General features: G+C 41.8%; 1 protein-coding gene across 2 annotated transcripts in view; it reads right to left on the bottom strand.

Moving 5' to 3' along the window:
* FRMD4A (FERM domain containing 4A) overlaps positions 1 to 4,835 on the bottom strand; it is a 736,083-nt gene extending 731,248 nt beyond the window's left edge. Inside the window, exon 1 of one of the 2 annotated variants that reach the window (XM_038530061.1) lies at positions 4,684 to 4,835. The gene's annotated coding sequence lies outside the window, so the exon portion shown is untranslated. The remainder of the gene's footprint in view (positions 1 to 4,683) is intronic. The other variant, XM_038530064.1, reaches the window with a different exon arrangement.
* Positions 4,836 to 13,569: the final 8,734 nt, after the last annotated feature.

The following is a 13,569-nucleotide window of genomic DNA, read 5'->3' as shown; positions in this document are numbered from 1 at the left end:
GGAAGAAAAAAAAAAAGAAAAAGAAAATGGTCATCTGGGTACATATTAGTAAAACTACTTTTAAAACATATATAAAAATTAAAACCTTAAAATTAGCCTTAAAAGAAAAACAAGTTATCTTTAAAGGAGCAACAGTTAGATCAGTATGAAAAAGAAATGAAAGACAGAAAGCAAAGGAATGAAAGAAGTGACAACTATGCCCAGCTGAAGGATCCTCCAAAAAGGGGAGATAAAGACATTTATGTGCAAACAGAAGCAGAAAACTGATCGCTCGCACTGCAAAAAATACTAGAAGAGTTCTTCAGGCAGAAGAAAAAATGATCCCAGATAAAGTTCACTGTTACAGGAAAAAATGAAGCTCACTGAAAAGGGTAAATCTGTAGGTAAGTATGAGGAACTTTTGACTATTTACATACCCCCCAAAAAAGTTTTATGGATTATAAAATAGAGAATTAAAATAGAGAATTAAAATAAAATGATCACCTGTAAATGGGAAAGTGTTATAAGGACTTTGTCTTATCCAAAGAGGGCTAAAAGCACCAGATATTAATTAGGCTTTGAGAAGTCATGGATTATGCTGTAAAACCTTCGATAACCACCAAAATCAGAATAAAAAGGATGAAACAAAGAATGTCACTGTTCACGCTAATAATAGCAGGAAGCTTTCTAAGCACCTTCCCTAAGGAATTTTTCCAAAACCCAAGCAAAGGTCAATGTACAAACTTGTTCACTGAAGTGCTTATGATGAACGTTGGAATCAAATGTTTAGTGATAGAAGAATCTCTGTGATGGACGATGACACAGCCATTTAAAATGATGCCCTCAAATAATGTTTAATGGCGTTGAGGAGATGCTGTGCACGTGATAATAAGTGAAAAGAGCAGAAATAAACATTGTCAATAGAGCACAACCAAATTTAGTTTTTAGAGTACACATAGGTGTGCAGAGAAGACATCATTAAAAAGTAAACAAAGTATAGCTATCATCCCTGGTGGTGAAATTAAGTGATTTTTACTTTCTTCTTATTTTTTAAAAAAATATTTCATTTATTTATTTTATTTAAGAGAGAAAGAGAGAGAGAAAGGAGGGGGAGGGGCAGAGGGAGGGAAAGCGAATCTTAAGCAGACTAGGCAGAGCGCAGAGCCTAATGCGGGGCTCGGTATCATGACCCTGAGATCATGACCTGAGTGGAAATCAAAAGTTAGATGCTCAATCGACTGAGCCACCCAGGCACCCCCACTTTCTTATTATTTTTGCTGATTTTCTACCATAAGTGTATGTTACTTTTATAATCAGTAAAAAGTTCTTAAAAAGCAATAAACTAATTGTTTTCTTTTAAAAATAAAAGGTGTTAAGATACTTCTTTCTCCTAGACAAAAGGAACTCGGGCAGGATGTGTGAAAGTAATAGAGCTTTCTCATTTCATTTTTTAAATCTTTTTGAATAAATTAGGAGTATCCAGTATTATGACTATAGCTTTTACCCAAGTAGGTATATTTACATATATATTTAATCAATTTTGTACATTTACTCAAAGCCTCAACCACCCTTTATACTATACTATTTTTTGTTTGTTTCTTATATTATAGATGAACAGAGAAAAAAATAAAATAGTTATTTATTGGTATATTGGGATTCCGGATGCTTATTCTTCCAAATCCCTGTTACTGCTATTATAACATGGCTCATGAGATTTTTTTTTTTTTTTTTTTTTTAATCTCAGCTAAGTTGAGCTGGTTCCATGGTAACCTCTGGAAAGGTGAAGTGCTGTCTTCCCTAAGGTCCCATCAATCATGCTCACAGGGAGAGATCTTGGAACTGTGAGCATGACTCACTGGGACCAGCCATCTGTGACCTGGACCAGTGTCCTTCATGGCTCGTGAAAACCAACAGTATGACATGAAGTCATCCTGGAAGAAGACAGACAGCATGTGCTCAAACCCTGGAATGGGGCCCAAACTTGAGAAGGGATAAGTCTGGGTGTCAATGTGTTCTCCATTTTCAGTCTCTACTTCAAGTTTGTATCCAGGGCAGGTCACTGACAATTATAAGAAAGATGCAGGGTTCAGAATCTTTTTTCTCAATTTCCCTATTCATAATTTAAAAAAAGAAGACCATTATCTGAAGTTAGATATGCAAATAAAATTGACTTAAAAGCAATAAGAATCAACCACTTTACATCATTAAGCCAGGCATGGAGAATGGCTAAAATTAGCAGGACAGGAAACAACAAATGCTGGCGAGGATGTGGAGAAAGGGGAACCCTCTTGCACTATTGGTGGGAACACAAGCTGGTGTAGCCACTCTGGAAAACAGTGTGGAGGGTCCTCAAGAAGTTAAAAATAGAGCTACCCTATGACCCAGAAACAGCACTACTGAGTATTTACCCCAAAGATACAGATGTAGTGAAATACTGGGACACCCACATCCCAATGTTCACAGCAGTAATGTCCACAACAGCCTAACTGTGGGAGGAGCCACGATGTCCTTTGACAGATGAATGGATAAAGCTGTGGTTTATGTATACAATGGAATATTCCTCAGCCATCAGAAATGACGAATACCCACCATTTGCTTCGACGTGGGTGGAACTGGAGGGTATGATGCTTAGTGAAATAAGACAATCGGAGAAAGACAGTTATATGGTTTCACTCATATGTGGAATATAAGAAATAGTGAAAGGGATCATTAAGGAAAGGAGGGAAACTGAGTGGGGAAAACTTAGAGAGGAAGACAAACCATGAGACTCCTGACTCTGGGAAACAAAGGGTTGCGGAAGAGGAGGTGGGTGTGGGGATGGGGTGACTGGGTGATGGGCACTAAGGAGGGCATGTGATAAGATAAGCACTGAGCATTCTACTATATGCCGGCAGATTGAATTTACATAAATTATATTTATAAAAGAAAATTTTAAGTGCTTTTTTAAAAAAAGCAATAAAAATCAGAATAGGCCAAGCAGACATTCTGTCCTCACAGTTTCTGAGAACTGGCCACAGGAACATCGTACACGTGATTGCTCACGGTGGTTTTCCTAGGACACAGCACTCCTAACAGAAGCAGTTGGAGATCAAGGAGAATGGGTGGGGTCAGCTACCTGTCAGACAGACAGAGCAATAACAGCCAGGGTCAAGGTCTCATGCAAAAGATCGAGCAGGCCCTGCGAGCCGCCCGGAAGAAGTGCCACGGCTCATTTCTCTACCTTCCAAGACGGGATTCATGGGTAGCCATGAAAACCGTTGCAAAAGAGCTACCAATATTTCATTAAAAAGAAAATGTAAGACAGGTCCCAGCTTGAGCTTCAGCTGCGATTTATGTTTGTTGAACTTGTATGGTGAACCTGGAGGACAGACTCATTATTTACATGGGAAACTAACGCGTCTCCTGGGAGAGAGTTCATTGTAAGTGGGGGAGAAGGAGCCAGGCATGGAGAGCCAGGGATGCAGGAGGGCCACAGTGGCTTTTACTTGGGTCTGAGGGAGAAGGAAGGCTACATGTAAAAGCAGACAGGCTTTTTCATTAATATATTTGTACAACTTTCTGGTGCATGCATCACAGATTACAGGCACGCATGCCTACGCATAGTCGCACGCAGCATAGAGTAACAAGGAGAGAGGTCTTGCCCTGTCTTGCCATAGCTCACCACACAGCTTTGGCACCGGGAAGGTCCCAGGAATTAGGGGCAGTGATGATGGCAGAGGAAGACCCAAAGCCCAGCAAAAATAGTATGACATCAGATGTGCCCAGGGGGACACTGTGTGCCCAGAACATGAACAGTATCCAAAGAGCAGACTTATCCAAGGGTAAGTGAGGCGTGCCCCAGGGAGAGACTAAGATGCGAGGGGAGAAGCCTATACTAAAACAGAGGTCAGTGAGGGAGCAGAGGGGTGAGGGGGCATTGGTAGGAGACAATAAAATTTGAGTTATGACTCGTAATGTGACTCCATTAGACACACAGGCTGGTGAAGCCCAGGGAAACGCAGGCGACAAGACTATATCTGAGGCTGTAATTATCAGCCCATTTATTTTCACCGTGACAGGGACAGAAGCACAGTAATTGGGAGGAAAGTCGTGCAAAGACTCAGACAAATTGTGCCCCACTCTCTTCCATATTTTATAGGGAATGCTAACAACCAGATGAACTCTGGAACAGACTACGGCTCGTTACTTCTGACAGGTTGTGCCAGAAAACATGTATCGCCAAGTGATTCATCACCATTTATACCCAGATCATAAATCTTTATTTTCCAAAAGCTGTGCTTTGGAATCGGGGCAGACCATAGTGTTTATTCTTTTTTGTTGGCAGCTGGAAGAATAGCCTATTGACGTCCTTCCTATGGATTTTATCGTTTCTCTGAGAACCATTTTGCACACTTTCTTGGGACTTGTTTTCCACTCGACTCAAAAAAATATAGTTGCTGTAATCATGAAAATGTTTTTCACCAGTTGGTTTTCAAGTACTTCTGGGGTGACTGTGTTGGCCTGACCCCCACTAAACTATAGTGCGTTGGTTCATCTATAATACAGAGTTAGAAACTGTGCCCAAGCCTGAAATAAACTTTCTAAAATTGCTAGAGAAGTGGAATTGCTATTTTTAAAAACTTATTTTTTAAAGAAATCATTTTAAGACCATAAATTATAATAAGACCATAAAGGGAAAGAAATGAACTTTGGTTTATCACTTACTAGGCCCTTCATAGAAATAAGCCTCCTTTAATCCTCATGAAAAACTTGCCAAGTGGCCATTGCCCCAGCACCAGGGTCTTTTCTCCATAGTTGGAGACCTCTGGGGCCCTAGGGTAATTTAAAGATTGAAATCAATCTGGCCCCCAGTGTTCCATGGTGATTTTGTTGATATGATGTCAGCTGGACGTCATGGAAACTGTGCCAAGTATATCTACATCCATATGGATGTCAGACCAAGACTTCTCCATGAAAAAGCATTCTAGAACCATCCCCCAACACACATACACACACATATACATACCCTACCACCACCACCCCTCACTCCCAAATCGCTGGCAAAACCTTGTCAATTTTAATTCTAAACATTTCTCAAATCTCTCCTTTCTCTCTGTTGCCATGACCATAACTCATGATTCCCTGAACTCTCCCAACAATCTATCCTCCTTTCACCTCTGAGTGTTAGGCCCATCTTCTCTCCTGTGGGAGCCAGCCTGCACGATGGCTTTCCAGTTATGCAGACCTCCCACTATTCACAGACCCTTCCCATGCTGAATTGGAGCTGGCCTCATGTGACCCATTGAATAAAGGACAACTAACGATGAATTCCAAGACTGAATTGTAAAAGGCCTTGTAGCTTCTTCGGCCTCATTTTCTTGGATCCTGGACCCAGCATGAAGTAAGAAATCGGCCACCCTGAAGCAGCCAGTGAAGGAAAGGACACTTAGGGAGAGAGCCAATGAAGAGAGAGATGCCTGGATGGCCACAGCTGCCCCAGCCATCCCTGCTGATGCCCAGAATGTTGGAGAGCACAATGAGTTGTCTCTGCTGACCTCTGTCCAAACGATAGATGCATGACCGTCTCCTCACATTCACAAGTTGAAGTTCCAAATTCCAGGACCTCAGAATGTGCCTGTATTTGGAGATAGTGCCTTTAAAGAGGTAAGTTAACAGGAGGCCGTTAGGGGGTGCCCTGATCCATGGGGGAGGAGATTAGGAGACAGGCAAGTAGGGGAAGACCATGTGAGGACGCAGGGAAGAGATGGCCATTGAAGAGCCATGGAGAGGGGCCTCGGAAGATACCAACCCCGCCTACACCTTGGTCCTTGAACCTTGAAAAAATAAATGTATTTGTTGAAGTCGCCAGCCTGTGGTCCCTTGTTATAGCAGCTTAGCACATCAATACTGTGGTGATAAATGAATAGTTTTGCTCTAAGCTACTAAAGTTTTTGGTGTAATTTGCAACACAGCAATTTATAACCAGAATACTCCAATGTCTCAGAAATACTTATTTTTAAATTCCTGGCACAGTAGAAGCTCCACATCTTCCAAAGAAATGCATTCCATACAGAAAAAGATTGTAATGTTTCGCAACTGACATTCTTCTTGCTGAAGCCTAACTGCCCTCCACCAAGGGGCGAGCTCGGGGGGCTTCTCCAGCACCTGCAGAACAGAGGGGCGCCGCAGCTCAGAAGCAGGGGACGTGGGGAGGAAGGATCTTGCCTTGGGATTCCAGCCTTCCAGGCTGCTGTCAAATGGAGAAGCTAATTGCCAGGCTATAAAAATGACTATTAGGCCCATCAATGTGCTATCATCGATTAGCATCACGACAATGGCAGGATTAGGGGAAACAAATGTGCTTTACAGCCTCCCAGCTGAAACTCTGCAAAAGGTTAATTGGATTGCATTTCAGTCTGTGCACCTCAGAGGAGGTTGTACATGTTCATAACCAAACAAGGTACAAGATGCTGGGAAAATCCGCTCTGGATACACACTTGCACACTGCCTCTCCCTACATAAATCAGAAGGCCACTGTCAGGTTTGGAGCTCTTTCCCCAAAGTTTCATGCCATTAGTGATTCACAGGTGTTCCTGCTCATTGATTTGGAAATCACAGAGGCCTCTGAGTTGTGTCTCTGGGGGGGAAAATAAAAACCGTAAGGAGTCAGCAAAAGAATTTCCTGAGTTATTTCACTACTGTAGGAGGGCTCAGAGTTGCCAACAACATGTGAAACACATTAATTCCTACCAGTTTGCGGCCGGGTCACAGCCAGCTAAGAGGCTCTGCCAAACCCCAAGCAGAGTTCCAGGGTGGCAAACTAATGTGTCTGTAACCTGACACATGGCCTTTGAAACTGAGGCGTCAGAAATGTCTGTAGCGTCATTCCCAACGGGAGGCGCGACTGGGGCATCACCCCCACCTCCCCGCTTTGTGAACTCCCGGCAAAGGGCGTTTGGCCTTAGGTTCTAAAACCCACTTCCAGGCCCTCGGCATTCCCCGGGTGTAGCCCATCCTGAAAGTAGTCAGGAACCACCTTGGAGCAAACCCGGGCACTGGAGGCGTACAGGCACCCCTTGGAGATGCCGCGGTGCCCTGCCAGACCACTGCCACAAAGCAAGTATTGCAATGAAGTTCGATGAATTTTTTGGTTTCCCAGTGCACATAAAAGTTATGTTGACACTATACTGTAGTTTACTAATTGTGCAATAGCATTGTGTCTAAAAGAACAATGTGCGTACGTTAATTTTAAAGATATTTTATAGTGCACCTGGGTGGCTCAGGCGGTGAAGCATCTGTCTTCGGCTCAGGTCATGATCCTGGGGTCCTGGGGTTGAGCCCCATCGGGCTCCCTGCTTAGTGGGGGGTCTGCTTCTCTTTCTGCCCACCTCCTGCTCGTGTGCTCTCTCTCTCTCTCAAATAAATAAATAAAATCTTTTTTATTTTATTTTTTTTAATAAAATCTTTTTTAAAAAGATGTTCTATTGTTAAAAAATGTTAACCTTCATCTACGCTTTCAGCCAGTGATTAGTAATTACTAATTACAGATCACCGTAACAAGTGTAATAACGAAAAAGTTTGAAATACTGTGAGAATTCCTAAAATGTGACATATAGACACAAATTGAGCAAATGCTGTTGGAAAGATGGCACGAATAAATTCACTCAATGTGGGGTTGCCACGAACCTTCAGTTAGTTAAAAAAAAAAAAAAAAGAGACAGTATCTGTGTCAGAGAGCAAGATATCTGTCCCCTCCAAGGTCCTTCTAGCTGGACTAAGAATCAAATTGGCATGGGACAGATTAGCAGGAGAAGATCAAATTTCACAGCATACGGGGAACCCACACAGGTGTGGGAATTCCAAAGACAGCCAGGCAAAATGAGGTATTTGAGTCATCCTGAACTAAGAAGAGGGTAGGGGTCTGGGACTTCAGAGGAAAGAAGTGTGACTCACAGGAAGATGCTTGCTGGGCCACTCAGAAACCATGGGACGAAGAGAGGGTTCTGACTGAACACTAGGTTCCTGTCATAATGTAGTTCTCTATGGTGACAGCCCCCTTCCTGGAGCAGGTCCACTATGTAAATTCTTTTTAGGCAGTTGTAGGGGAGGCAAAGAACTTTTCCTGAATCTATTGGGGTTTGATTGCTTTGTAACTCAAAATAATGTTCCTGCCAAAGTGGTCCATCTTCAGAGGGCACTGTGCTTGCCCCTACCTATATCTGCAAAGGGCAATAAAATGAGTTTCGCCTGGATGTAGAATTGCACTGTAAGTTGTATAATTGTCTACCACTTCCAATCCCATCTCATCTGGTTAAAATTTCCTCTGCTATACACATTTTGTGCCAAGTCCAAAGCCATTGGATTTGGTAAATCTTTAAGAGTTTAACTACTGGAAGCAGTTAGGTTAGTGATGGGATAGTCCCTGGTCTTGAGGGGAGAAGGCTTGAGCTCAGGGGGCACTGAACATAGAACCAGAAAACCAAGGATCCAAGAATGGAGACTTTGAAATCACTCTTAATACCCCCGGGACAACCAGGGTCCCGGCCCTGGGCTTTGAGCTGGTCAGTCTCCAGCTAGAGATAGGAGTTCATAAGGCTGAGAGGATATCCCCCAACATCAACAACCAGATATCAGATCACCTCCCACTTCTAGAGCCCAGAATTCCATGATCAGATTGCCCAGAGCCTGCATGCAGGGCTGCCCTAACCTCCTCCCCTGTCCTGCGCTCTGCCCAGGTGCATCACAGGGACGTACAGTGCCAAGGCGCAGGTGCCTACAGCGGAGGGGGTGGGGGGCCCTTGTGATACAGAGAAGGGGGGAGGCCCTTTCCTGGGCCTGCAGTGTTGGAGATCATACAAAATGAGTTCTGAAAAGGCTACATTTTCTTTAGCCACAAGGAGCTTACAGGAAACCCTTCACCTTTTGCCTCCTCTTCTTCACAACTCTATCAGTGCCGTGACGAAAAGCTGAAACTTAATTTTCTTATGTGCTTGAAAGTCAGCTTTCTATTATTTTGTAACAGAAGTTAAAATGTGTTTCTCATTTCAAAGCAGTGTTTACCCTTTCCATGGGTTCCTCTACTGATTTCTGGTTATGAGCTATTGATCCCGATGGAAAGAATAACGTGCCCACCTAGAGCCACCCCCACCCCCCACATTACTTCTGGCTGCATGTGAAAAATGAAGGTGCTCTGCGGGTGAGCGGAGCCTTGACCCTTGAGGTGTGAAGCCATCCTGGAGAAGGCACAGCCTGAGCTCTGAAACCCTGGTACTTGAGTTTATTCCCATTTCCTTCATGTGTGAGAGCTAGCTTAGATATTGGGACCCACAAAAGGGAGCCCCCCCATTCCCGCACCCTGCCAGTGGCCTGGCCCACGTCACAAACACATAAAGCCAAGGCAGCTTGCACTTATGGGAAACACCTGTCAAGGAACGAGAAGTGCATCAGTCTTAATCCTCCGCCTGGCCTTCAGCTAGCTCATCTTACTGGAGAAAACAGAACCTGTTAGCCAGTCATGTCCTGTCTCCATGCTGCCTTTTCTAACACTTTATAAAACTTGTTCTTGCCCAGAATCCCTCATCCCTGGGTTGTTTTCCTTCAAATAAAGGACATCAAACTCCTTACTAATTGTTTTAGTTTTGTCATTGGACAGTTTTGGTCACAAGATGGGACCCAGAAACAGCTGCTGAAGATCCCAGGGACCGCTCCTAGGTCCAGGTGAGGGTACCTACAAAGCCCTTGTGATTCTCTGCCTTTTAGGCTGCTCTCTGGGATCTCCCAAAGCTTCTCTCGGATCAAACTCTATTTTGTATTCTGAGCTCCTTGAGTTTGTCTTAATCCTTCTAACTCCAGATTTTCCAGGAGAGACTTAGTGAACTCACAGCATTTGGGTTTGTGTCGAAGCTCATCTACAAGGTAAGTGCCTTCAGGGGTCCTGACAGATCTCAGAAACTGGGCACCAGCAGCCAGAAACAGTAAATCTAGTTGAATTAGGAGGATTATTTCAACAAGGAAAATAATGGGTACCCCTCAGTCTAAGAAAATAAGATGGCAGCTATCAGAAGACTCCCAGAGCTTTGAGGTAAGTCCACAGCATAGACTGCTGGGGATTTGGAGAAATAAATTTAGAGGAGAAACTTGGATTTCTTTGACCACATCAAAATCTAAGTAGGCCTAAATCAGGACTATTAATAGCCATTAGGACTCTACCATTATAAAGAAATCTCATGAAGGACATCATAGATCTGTTGTTCATGGGAGTCTGAGAGCCAAAGCTACAAAATTGATGGGCATGGGTCAAGCACTTAAAAGCTGTTAGAGTGCTCACGACCCAACTCCTGTGCTAGGATAAATTGCTCATGAAATGGGTTAGATGGACAGTAGGTCATCTGCCAATTCTCAAGAAAATCTCTGTGCAAAAAAAGTATACTGTAAAACGCCACAAAATCTCTAACTCAGGGGCATATTCCCTTACATATTAATTTGGCTCCAAGAGACCTAAGGCTTGGCTAAAGAAATGAGATCCCCAAGTTTCAAAGAATTAAACGTGCCACCTTTGAATACAACTGCTTATTTTAGTCTAAGAACTGTGGTCCTGGAAGCTATAGATGTCTACAAAAATGGCAAAATCTTATTAAAACAACGTAGAATTACAATGGCTATTACAGGAAATATTCCAACTAGACAAGATTATTCATTTAAGAGGTGCACTTGAAACCTATTAAATGAGAGAAAATATTTGCAAGTTACGTATCTGATAAGGGTTAATATCCAAAATATATTTTAAAAATCATACAATTCAATATCAAAAAAAAAAAACCCAACCAAATAATCCCATTTAAAAATAGGCAGAGGATCTGAATAGACTTTATTCCAAAAAAAGACATCCAGATGGTCAGCAGGCACTTGAAAAGATGCTCAAAATCACTTATCATCAAAGAAAAGCAAATCAAAACCACAATAAGATATCACCCCATACCTATTAGAATGGATATAATCAAAAAGACAAGAAATAAGTGTTGGCAAGGATGGAAAGAAAAGGAAACCCCTGTGCACTGTTGGTGGGAATGTAAATTGGTGCATCCACATGGAAAACAGTATGGAGGTGTCCTCGAAAATTAAAAATAGAATTTCCATATGATCCAGCAATTTCCCTTCTGGATATTTATCCAAAGAAAACAAAACCACTAAGTCAAAAAGATATATGCGGCATTATTTATGATAGCCAAGACATGGAAATAGCTTAAGTGTCCATCAGTGGATAAATGAGTAAAGAAGATGTAGTAGATATATACAATATTTTGAATATTATATAATATATATAATTTATTATTCAATATACTTATTGAATATATTTAGCCGTAAAATGAGAATGAAATTTTGCCATTTGTGACATGAATGGACCTTGAAGGCATTATGCTGATATAAGTCAGACAAAGACAAATCCCATATGATCTCACTTACATGTAGAATCTTTAAAAAAAGAAGACCAAGCTCATAAATGCAGAGAATGGATTAGTGGTTGTCAGACAAGGACCAGTGGTGAAATGGATGAAGGGGGTCAAAAGATACAAACTTCCAGTTATAAAGTGAGTGATGGGCATGTAATGTGCAGCGTGGCAGCTATAGTTAATAATACTTCGCTGCCTATTTGAAAGCTCCTAAGAGAGTAGATCTTAAAAGTGCTCATTACAAAAAAAAAATGTAACTATGTGTGGTGACAGATGCTAACTAGACTTATTGTGGTGATCATTTTGCAGTGTATACAAATATTGAATCATTATGTTGTATCCCCCAAATTAATGAATATTATATGTCAATTATACCTCAATTTTAAAAGGGAGGGGTGGTTATGCTTGTGGCAACAAAGATATTCTGGCCCTGCTGGTCCCAGTGGGTTGCAATCAAAATATTGCTCATTTTGTTGTTTGTTTCCTACTTTATGTACTGACTCACTTCATGATAGTTTCTTAAAAATTTCCTCTTGCCATTTTTCAAACAAAGATGAAAGATAGGGATGCCTGAGTGGCTCAGCGGTGGAACGTCTGCCTTTGGCTCAGGGCATGATCCTGGGATTCAGGAATTGAGTCCCGCATCGGGCTCCCTGCAGGGAGCTTGCTTCTCCCTCTGCCTGTGTCTCTGCCTCTCTCTGTGTCTCTCATGAATAAATAAATCAAGTCTTTAAAAACAAAAAACCAAAGATGAAAGATAAATATTTTGTGAGGCTTCTATTCTGCTTTCTTCTTCTGTCCTTTCTTCTCTACATTTGCCAAGTGAATTTGTGTACTTGTCTTCTGTTTTGACACTGACATGGTCCAATTTCTCAGCAGTTTACATGCTCACTTTATTCACTAACAGGTTTTTCTACCTTTTCTTTTCAATAATACCATGTAAATTACCCTAACTTTTTCTCTTAAATAATCCTACTTAGTTTAGGGATGCTTTAAAATTGAGATAGAAAATTCCTTTATACTGGAGAGAGAGAGGGAGAAAGAGAGAGAGAGAGTTATTGAGAGAATGAATCAGAAAGTAGCCAGTGACTTAAAAAACTGATCCATCTTTTTGCTGAAAGTAGTAGAAACGTACTAAAGCAGTAAGAATCTTGGTTCCACAATGAATCTACAAGCCAACCCACACAAATAGCTCTCAAGTCATTTTTGCTCAGTGCAGAGCAATTTCCTAGGAATCAGGAAACCCAGTTCTTAAATCACCTTAGTTCTAACCTTTTAAACCTTCTAACACAGTTGATTGTATGGATTTAGGGAATCCTTGAACTCTCCTGGGCTTCATTTCCCCTATCTATAAAAGGAGATTTTGGGTAGAGACTAAAATCCTTACCGGCTGTAAAATGCTAAATTAGGTCTTTACAGTATTTTTCATGACCTGAAATTTGACCTTGATTATCTTTTTAATTTGATGGAAGAATGTAAAATTTTGGTGTTATTAGTTTTGTATGGGAGGGATGGCTCCTTGAGTTAAGTATTGTGAAAAAAAGTCATTGTTCCCAAATCAATGAACAGAATGGGGTACCTATTCTAATTGGCACACAAAAGCCTCTAAAAGGCTCCAAAATGCCAAAATAGCTTCATTGAAATGCTCATTGCAAAAAGCTATGAAAAATTAAAGACACAAGAGGTACCTAAAACAAAAGACCATAAGGCTGACATGAGCCCCGCTACTCCCCTATATCTTCCTTTATATGAGTACTCAGGGACTACTAATCCTCTATCTGTACTGTCTTCTCTGAAGAGACCACAGGACTGTAAACAAAAGTCTGCCAAGTTAGTAGTCTTACAGACACCTCATATCTGCCCTCAGTGGAGGACCCCCCCATATATATGAGCTCCTCCCAGACTGATGGGACTCCAAAGGATTCTCTTGCAACTGCTACCAGATATTCCCTTAAACGCCAAGGGGAAATTAAAATTAAAATTAATGGAAAACCTTACCAAATTCTGGTAGATATGAGGGCTACACTCTCTGCTTTAAACCCCACTTGCTTCAGACCTTGTAGGTGAGATCCTAGGAAAACTGGAAAAAATGGGCACAGGGTGAGAATCCTCACCAGAATTAGCTCTCCCAAACCTCTGCTGTGCCCAAAGAGGAAGGTAA

The sequence above is a fragment of the Canis lupus genome, chromosome 2 (assembly GCF_011100685.1).
Source record: "Canis lupus familiaris isolate Mischka breed German Shepherd chromosome 2, alternate assembly UU_Cfam_GSD_1.0, whole genome shotgun sequence".
Classification (NCBI taxonomy): Eukaryota; Metazoa; Chordata; class Mammalia; order Carnivora; family Canidae; genus Canis; species Canis lupus.
The sequence above is the reverse complement of the archived record's forward strand: the minus strand, read 5'-3'. Positions and strand labels throughout refer to the sequence as shown.